Below are 9,553 nucleotides of genomic sequence, written 5' to 3' on the forward strand. Positions count from 1 at the left end.
GGTGATGGACATCGCGGGCCCTCCGTCGGGCTCCTCCGCCCTCACCGCGCCCTTGCTGCTCCTGCTTGAGAGTGTCCCGAAGCCATTGCAGAAGGAGTCGGTCTTGTTCGACCTTGGCTTGAAGCTCGCGGAGCTGCTCCAGGTCTGGGCGTCGATGCTCCCCGCGGACAGGATTCTCGTTCCGTGCTGCTGGGGCTTCGAGACACGGAGGTGTGGCATCACCCGCCCTTGCCCGGGGCGGGGAATGGTTGCCTGTCCTCTCGTCCTCTTCGCCCACCCTTGGCATCCCGAGCCCGACGTGGAAGCACTCACGAGACGGATCGTAAGTCCCTTCGTCGTCGGAGTCGGAGTAGCCGAAGCAGTAGTCGCTTGCAGTCATGAAGCGGCGCATGGCTTCGAGGTCACAAAGACTGGAGAAGTCTGCTCCGGCCCACGCCTCGTCTTCTTCCGAGGAGTCGGCGTGGGCGTGCGCCGATGTTGCGGGGGAGAAGTCGAGGGCGAAACGTTGGTGGAGTCCTGAGGGCTCTGCGTGCTTGGAAGCATAGGCGGAAGCGAAGGCGGCGGCGGCGTTTATCAACCCGAAGGGGTACGGGGATGGTGCCATTGCCGGGCGCCGCTCCGCCGGGGCTGGCCCCTCAGGAGGTGGCAGGACAGAGCTCGATGACGAGGCATCGCCGGAATCTTTTCCTTGCCCAAGCTCAGGTTAGATAAGTCCCCGACCAGGGACTCTGTACCAACAGCTGGGCAAGGGATACCGGCGGAGCGCGGCGCGTTGCCCCGAGCTTGCGTGGTGTCGGGGCGGTCCCGCTCGCGTCGCGCCTGGCGAGTGCTACGGGAGCCACGGCCCGGACGCTGCCTGCGCCTGGGCTGCGGGTCTGTGGTAACGTCGTCGGGCAGTGGAGCTCAGGGTGTGAGGAGTACCATATCGTATCCACATCCTAGAGACATGAACTCTAGGCTCCCGAACCATACCACCGTGCTGAGACGCAACGGTCGTACGGGGTCTGCCATCCGGAACTTACTAGGACGATGAAGCTAACACGCAGCGTGCCCCTACCTGGCGCGCCAACTGTCGGCGTTTCGGACCGGGGGGTCCTCAACCAACGAGTGAATTTGTGCTGCGTGCTCCCGATTTCGGATGGTGATGCAAAGAGATACAAGGTTTATACTGGTTCAGGCAGTCGACGCCCTACGTCCAGTCTGAGAGATCGATCTTGTATTCCTTGCACCGGAGTGCTCGTAGTAGGGGGTTACAAGCTAGGTGAGAGAGGGAGCTAGCCCCAGGTCTCGGCGGGGGTGGTGCGGGCTGCTTGAGGCGTTGTTCTCAAGCAGCGTAGAAGTGTGTAGTTCTATTGGTGAGTTCCTCTTTCTGCTCGTTGTTCTCCCGTCCCTAGAAATGGCCCCGGTCCCTCCCTTTTATACTCTAAGGGAGAACCAGGAACGTACATATGTTGCTACATAGCGTTCTATAAATGGGGATGGCGTGTCCGAGCCCTGCAGCCGGCCACTGTTGTGGTATGGTCGATGGAGTGGCCCCGTCCTTGTCGTGCAGAAGTGACGCGCCGGTCATACTTGATCTTGTGCGTCGTGGGGCTCCAGTACAGCTTGAGGTAGGACATGGCGGGTGACGTGCTGGTCATCGTGCGATGACGTCGTAGGGAGCCGAGGCTCTGCAGATGCCGAGGCCGAGCCATCGTGGGGGGCTCGGCGGACATGGATCCTCAGGCTGCCGAGCCCCTGAAGCAAACTGCCGAGGCTTTGGAGGGAATTATTGGTCCTGGGTACTGATTCCGAGGCCACAATATCCCGGACATGGCTCCCCACGCCGCGTTGTTCTCGGAGCAGGAGTTGGCAGCACAGTGAGGCATGGGCGTCAACCATGTGCATAGCGGTGGGCACAGTGGCGGGTAACCCCTGCCCAGTCCTGCCTCCTGTCCCGTCGGCCATTCCGCTGTACTATGCCGAGCATGCGGCCGATGTCAGTGGCAGCAGTTGGCTGAGTTAATGCGACGCGACGTTTTGTCAGAGGGACAGGTGAAGGAAGAGGCAGCGGAGTGTTGCCGAGCCCGCCTCGCGTGAGGCGGAGGGTCGGCGACCCGGCCGAGGCCTACGACGAGAGGGGGTCGGCCGAGGCCTTCGGTGGGGGATCGCCCGAGGCCAGCGATGAGGGGGCCTCGGGCGAGTCGGAGAATCGGCCGAGGCCAGCGGTTGTTAGCTGGTTTCGATCTTTACGAAGTCTAAGCAGTCGTTTTTTGGTTCTTGCTTAGGGTACCCCTTCTCACGGTATCCGACAAGAAGCTAGGGGATCGAAAATGTTCTTCTAATAGAAAAGGTTCTTCTCACACAACTTCTTTGGAAAATATGATGTGTATGCAGATATGGTGTACTAAGAGTGTTTTGTATGGCAGCTATTAAACTGAAATATGCAGAGAAAAAAAATTATTATTTTTCTTTGGAAAATAGGTTTGCCGAGTGTAATTCCCCAAAACATTCGGCAAACAATAATGGTATGCTGAGAAAAAAATATTATTTTTTCTTTGGAAAATAGGTTTGCCGAGTGTAATTCCCAAAAACACTCGACAAACAATAATGTTATGCTGAGAAAAAAAAATTTCTTTGGAAAATAGGTTTGCGAGTGTAATTCCCAAAAACACTCGGCAACCAATAATGGTATGCTGAGAAAAAAATTATTATTTTTTCTTTGAAAAATGGGTTTGCCGAGTGTAATTCCTAGAAACACTCGGCAAACAATAATCTTTTGCCAAGTGTATTTTGGAAAAACACTCGGCAAACCACTTTTTTTGTCGAGTGTCAAATTTGACACTCGGCAAACCATTTGCCGAGTACGCGATAAAAAACACTCGGCAAATAGCTGTTTGCCGACACTGTAGATGTCGTGTGCTGTTTGCCGAGTATTTTTTGGTCTTTGCTGAGTGCCTGTGGCACACGGCAAAGTCACTGTTTCTAGTAGTGGGAGGAAGGAAGAAGAAAGGAGAGGGAAGGGAGAGAGGAAGAAGGAGCTAGGGGCAAAAAGGATATTTCTGCTCTGTTCTCTCTCTTCAAAAGCAAGAAATAAATATTTTATTGGTCGTGGTATCTAAGAGAAAATTTGACAACAACGACAGTGTCTATGAGCAAACTGCTCTATTTTGCATGGCCGCTAGTAAAGAGGGATCACTTTGAATGTTCTTTAGCCAATTTTGCCTATAAAATATAACATACGACAATAAATCACACTGTTGGAACATCTTATGGAAGTGGAACAGATCATTTGCATTGGTCTAGTATAAAAAATCATTCAAGTATATAATTCCTTTTAGAAGAAGAAATTTCTATTATGGCCTTTACACAAGCCATGCACTCAACTATCCATTCTACTAGCTACCGTTAAAAAATAAGTCTATCAATAAATATTCATCCATGCTTTGCGAAGATATCCATCACAATTGCCTCCAAGGTGCAGCATGCCGATTTATTTTTTTATGTGCATCCTACTTTTGTAGTAAGGACTAGAATCAAGTCCATTATGTGGCTCTGGAGATAACCTACAAATAAAAGTATATTGGTGTTTTGTCAAATATAACATCATGTCGACTCAACTATATTTCCCTACATAAAGTGTTACGGTTCTCACTGTTGAATCTACTCCCTGTAGTCAATTTCTAAAAAAATGAGCTACATCTCATTGAGCTAGCCATAGGAATACATTTTGAATACAATGTTTGGACATGTTACATAAAGAAACATTGAAATTATTGCTTTCAAATGTTGACTATAGTAGCTCAATCTTTGAATATGTAAGTTCAACATCCTTATGTGAAAATATTTCAACGGTATAACTAAAGTGTTTGCTTAGATTTAGTATCAACGGTTCTGAATTGTTGAGAGTCGTTAAACCGCGTAAATCATGAAATCTGTATCATAGTAAGACTCTACACATTGATCATATCATGCAAAAAGAAAATTTTGATCTAAAACAACAAAATAAGAAGCCAAACACCTGCAAAACAGTCCGCCGGTGGTCTACATGATTGCTCGGATACCTTTTTATTTTGAGGGGAGATTGCTAGGTTACTGGACTGAAAAGGTTGGTCGTGTGCTCTTGGGCCTATTGGGCTGTTCGATATGGAGACATTTCCTCACGTTTCTTTATGCAAAAAGTTCAATTTACATCACTGAACTATCGTTTCTCAAAAAAAAAAAAAACATCACTCGACTATCGTGGTTGTCCGGTTTTTCTCTCTACTATAAAATCAATTTTTTTACCTCCCTCAACATTTAAAACTGTTTATTTTTGCACCTTAAGTGATTTTGCTGATGTGGCGCCACATCAGAGGGGGTAAATCAAGCTAAGTTGAAAGTTTAGGGAGGTAAATCGGACTAGAAATACTTTTTAAAAAATCATAAAATTCATTTATCCAAATATTTTTCATGGAAAATAATGCAATTAAAAATCCTAAAATCTGGTTTAATCTTAGGAAATTTGTTTTACCTTGGAAGATTATGTAACTAGTTTCATATTTCTTTTTCTAAAATCATGCTATCTTATGGTGCCTAGCTTGAAATTCTATGAATCTTGATAGGCTCATTTTGGTGCTTATTTGCTAGCAGAAACTCTCATATCTGTTTGTGGGGATACCCCCGGTACCCATAAGACAAGACATGGGTCGCACCATCAGAGTTGGCCCAGCCAAGACTTACGGCCCACGACACTGGTCGACGTGCACCGCAAGGCTACAATAAAATATTATATAATATCAAATAGGATACTTTACTTGTAACCCTACCTCTCCAGAGCATATAAGGAGGGCAGGGGTCCCCTAGTGGACATCCCCATACGGATCCTAGGTTTAGCCTAAGGCATCTGATCACAGGCAACATCATACAATAGCCAATATAGACCAACAGGCCACAGGAGTAGGGTATTACGTCGCGCTGACGGTCCGAACCTGTCTAACTCTTGTGTCTCTGTTGCCTTCTTATTCTCGATTACACGCATATCTGCCAATCAATCTACCTTCGTGGGATAACCCTTGGAGGACTGCCGACGATATTCTATCGACAGTTGGCGCGCCAGGTAGGGGTGTGCATGCTGTTTCCATGTCGAACAAGATGGTACGTTTTGCAGGCTCTTCATCCTCCCCGTAGCCCAGCCAGATCTTCACGGTCAGATCGATCTCCTAGATCATCAACGCTAACGGAGACGGAGAGATCATCAAGCTGGTGCAGATCGATTCTGCACCAACCACACCAACACCTGCACGGCAGATCCGATCTCGGAACCACCTCCGAGGTCGTCTTCACCAACAACTCGCTGCCTGCTCCCCCGCTACTCGAGGAAGCAGATCAACAACGACGATCTGATCGCATCCATCGATTAGGTTGGCCAGAAGCTCGCTGACTGCCTCTCCATCACGGAATCAGCTCTGACCACTCTGGTCCAGCGCCGACCACCCTCCGATTCCAATCTATCAGAGGCCGATCAAGAAACTCCTGGGGTTGCCGACCACCTGGGGACAACAACAACGCCTTCCAGGATCACGGCAAAGTGGTCGCCACTATCTTCGAGGGCCTCGCCGCCGTCGAGAACAGAAGAGATCAAAAACTCATCGCCCGCTGGGTGCTCGTCGTCAACGCCGACCAGATAACGCCGTACGCCACCGACCAGGCGTTCTATCTAAAGCTACGTCATGCTTTATTATTTTTTCTAAATATTTCATATATCTCACAATGTTTCTCCGAGCTGTTTTCTCCATGTTTGCTCTCCAAACGATTTTCTTTCATGTATACCATCTTAAAGATGACATACAGCTAAGCATAAGGCAAATCCTCGAACAGTCATGTTGACGTTCGGATGTCTCCAGAGATGGCCCTGTCTCTGGCTTCTCCCTACACGTGCATGAGTGTCTGCCCTCTGCGTTATGGGTGGTCGACAGTGGCTCCTTAGCGACACTTTGTTCTTCCTACACGCACACGGGCTCCACGCTCCGCGTTCTGGTTAACGGGCTAGCTAGGGATGGAGACTCAGCTACACACTAACTGGTCGGGTGGTTTATATTAAATATAAATACATCTTCAGAATAACACTAAGTGTTCACACCAACTGATCGCCGAGCTACATACGCTATTTCATCACCATTGCTGATTCTTCTCCGGAGTTCATATATTCTATTTTTATATCATATACTACCTGTTCTACACATTTGTTTCGTAGAGGCATGGCTCGGTCAATGAGCTTATGCTCAGGGACTGGACAAGATGATGATCGTCCAGGTGGTCGGACCACCTATCAGACGGACTTCACCACCAACCAACTGGTCGGACTGCTCGGCGCTCACTCCTGCTCGGCGCTCACTCTAGTTCGGCGTTCACTTCGCCGCCGACCAGTTGACTAGACTATTCGTCGCTCGCGCTTCATCGTCAGCTATGCTGGGGGCTCACCAGCTGCGCTGGGGACTCCTCGGCGCTCACTCCTGCTCGGCGCTCACTCCTGTTCGGCGTTCACTTCGCCGCTAACCAGTTGGCTGGACTGTTCATCGCTCGCGCTTCATCGTCAGCTACGCTGGGGGCTCGCCAGCTATGCTGGAGACTCCTTGGCGTATGGAGAGATCAATCTACTGCTCGGCGCTCACTCCTGTTCGGTGTTCACTGCGCCGCCGATCAGTTGGCCGGGCTGTTCGTCGCTCGCGCTTCATCGTCAGCTACGCTGGGGACTCCTCGGTGTCCGGATTCTTCGTGCAAGCGTCTCTAGCTAAGCTAGGTACTTCCTTGGCGGCCGAGTCTTGCTACGTTTCATCGGTGTGCTATCAAGCTGCTTCATGGTGTTCGGATCAGGGTGCTGATCTTGGGTAGCACGTCTGGGGTCTTGATACGCACATGACAGATGACGTCGGCAAGCTTTCAGACTTCTTTTCTTTGACCCTGCTACAAGATTTATTTTTCATCTTCCGGCAGGCTCGGGGACTAAGTGGTTACACTTCACCTAGCGGTGAATGTAGTGCTTATTTCTTGATTTACCCTCCTTATTGACGTAATCTAAGTGGCTACACTTCTCCTAAGTGGAGGAATTTTCAAATTTTATCTTGAGCCCCTTACATCCTTCTAGCAAACCTCAGCTTCGAGTAAGTCTGGGCTTGCTCACATTTGAACTGCTCGGACGCCGTTACCACTGCTCGGACAACAGCTCGCATGACAGTTCAACTGCTCAGACGCCTGTTCATCTGCTCGGACGCCTGTTCAACTGCTCGGATACTCGCTTCAACAGCTCGGCTCCCAGTCAAACTGGTTGGACACCTGTATCTGATGATCAGCAGCAAGATGGACAGCTCGGACAAGCTCAAGACGGTGTTGCTCAAAGGATACAAGGCGCTCGGGGACTAGCTGTGGGGGATATGACCCCCGGTACCCATAGGACAAGACATGGGCCGCGCCATCAGAGGTGGCCCAGCCAAGACTTACGGCCCACGGCACTGGTCGACGTGCACCGCAAGGCTACAATAAGATATTGTATAATACCAAGTATGTGCTCAGGATAATAAGTCTGTTACCTGACTACCATCCACAGCAACGGACGGTCCTCAATCGACACAGACAGGGAAAATAGTGTAACCAAGCTAAGCCCCGTGGCCGCGGGACACAACTCGTTACACCCACCAATACCCATACCATATCCATGCCCGGTCTCCATTTTTCTTTCATCATTTTTATCATGAGAGTAATTATAATAATCACCTATTGTGATTAACGGCAGGTTACTCACGCTACCAAAAACCTAATGTAACATCCCTGATGTTAAAAAGTAATTAAGAAGGTGATCATGTCATCATTATGCATAATCATCATGCATCAACTCATGAATGCATTTCATGTTTATATTATAGTATGCAAATGTTATTTTATGGAGTGTTTTATATATTACATGAAATAATGTTAATAATAATGATTAGGAAACTTTGTGAATCTTGATGTGGGAATCTTTTAAACAAGTCAAATTCTTCCTTAATAAAAGTTTTATAATCTTTGTTGCAATGCTTGGTGTGGACCTTGTTTTATGATATGTGCTGACTTGTATGGATGAATCAATTTCAAAACATTTGTGTTTTATTGGATTTCCAAAAAACCCGAATTTCTAGCATTTAAGTTTACCCTGGAAAACCCATTTCAAAATCTAAGCATATTTTGGGGTTGAGCCCAAAAGCAAAAGTGTAGAGCTTGACAAGTTATACAAAGTTTGTTTTTGGAGTTTTCAAAGTTGTTATGAAAAATTTGAAGTAATTTGAAAAGGCGAGATTCTTTAAATGTTCCCTTTTTGAATTCAAATTTGCATTTCAAAATGTAGACAGAATTAGGGGGTGGTTATAAAAGCAAAGTTGTAGAACTTTAAATTTGGAGCAACTTTTATTTTTGGAGATTTTTGAGTTGTTACATAAATTTGGGAGTAATTTGGATTTTTACATCGAATGGTAGTTTTGGTAATTTTGATGAGCAGTAACCGCGGAAGCCAACTCACCGTCTACGATCTTCCTTCTGCTTCCAGACGCGACTGTGGCCGCCCTTGGCTTTGCGCTGGCATGGGAAAGGCCCCTGCGTGGCTTCTCTTTGCTTCCTGGCCGCCCTATAAAGCCTGTGCAGTCGTCGTTCTTTGTTTTCCCTTCTCCTCTGTTTTCTCCCGTCGCCATCGCCGCTGCTCTGTCGAGCTTTCACCGTCGATTCAGCGTCGTTGCCATCCCAGCAAAGCCTGTCCTAGCTTCGACTGATCCTTGTGCACCCAGCCAGCCAGTTTTGGTCACTTGATTTCGCCGGGAACCCCCGTTCGTTGCTCTTCTTCCTCGCGGCCGGCAGCACCGCCGTCGTGAGCGTGTCGCCGTGGCCAGAGCTCTCCGGTGCGTATTTGTCCTTGCTCGGTGTAGCTCCAGCTTTGCCTTGATGTCGTGGTGCTTAATACCTTGTTGCTTGATAGTTTTATCCACCGCAGTCGCCGAAGCACCGCCACCGTCGACGTTTTGCTCCGCCGTGGTTGCTCGGATCGTCGACCTGCTTCACCGTTGCTTCTCCAGCCCTGTTCTTTGCTCCATCGAGTTTAGGGTGAGCTACTGGTGCTTCCTGTGCACGTCGAACCACTCATCCGTTGCTCTTCCGATCCAGCTTTATGCTCCAGTGCGTTCAGGGTGAGCTCCAGGTTCTTTTCCGAGTTGTTTTTGTGAGCTCCAGGTTCTTTTCCGAGTTGTTTTTGTGAGCTCCAGGGTCTTTTCCGAGTTGTTTTTGTGAGCTCCAGGTTCTTTTCCGAGTTGTTTTTGTGAGCTCCAGGTTCTGTTCCGAGTTGTTTGTGTGAGCTCTAGGTTCTTTTCCGAGTTATTTTTGTGAGCTCCAGGTTCTTTTCCGAGTTGTTTTTGTGAGCTCCAGGGTCTTTTCCGAGTTGTTTTTGTGAGCTCCAGGTTCTTTTCCGAGTTGTTTTTGTGAGCTCCAGGGTCTTTTCCGAGTTGTTTTTGTGAGCTCTAGGTTCTTTTCCGAGTTGTTTTTGTGAGCTCTAGGTTCTTTTCCGAGTTGTTTTTGT

The sequence above is a fragment of the Miscanthus floridulus genome, chromosome 3 (assembly GCF_019320115.1).
Source record: "Miscanthus floridulus cultivar M001 chromosome 3, ASM1932011v1, whole genome shotgun sequence".
Lineage (NCBI taxonomy): Eukaryota > Viridiplantae > Streptophyta > Magnoliopsida > Poales > Poaceae > Miscanthus > Miscanthus floridulus.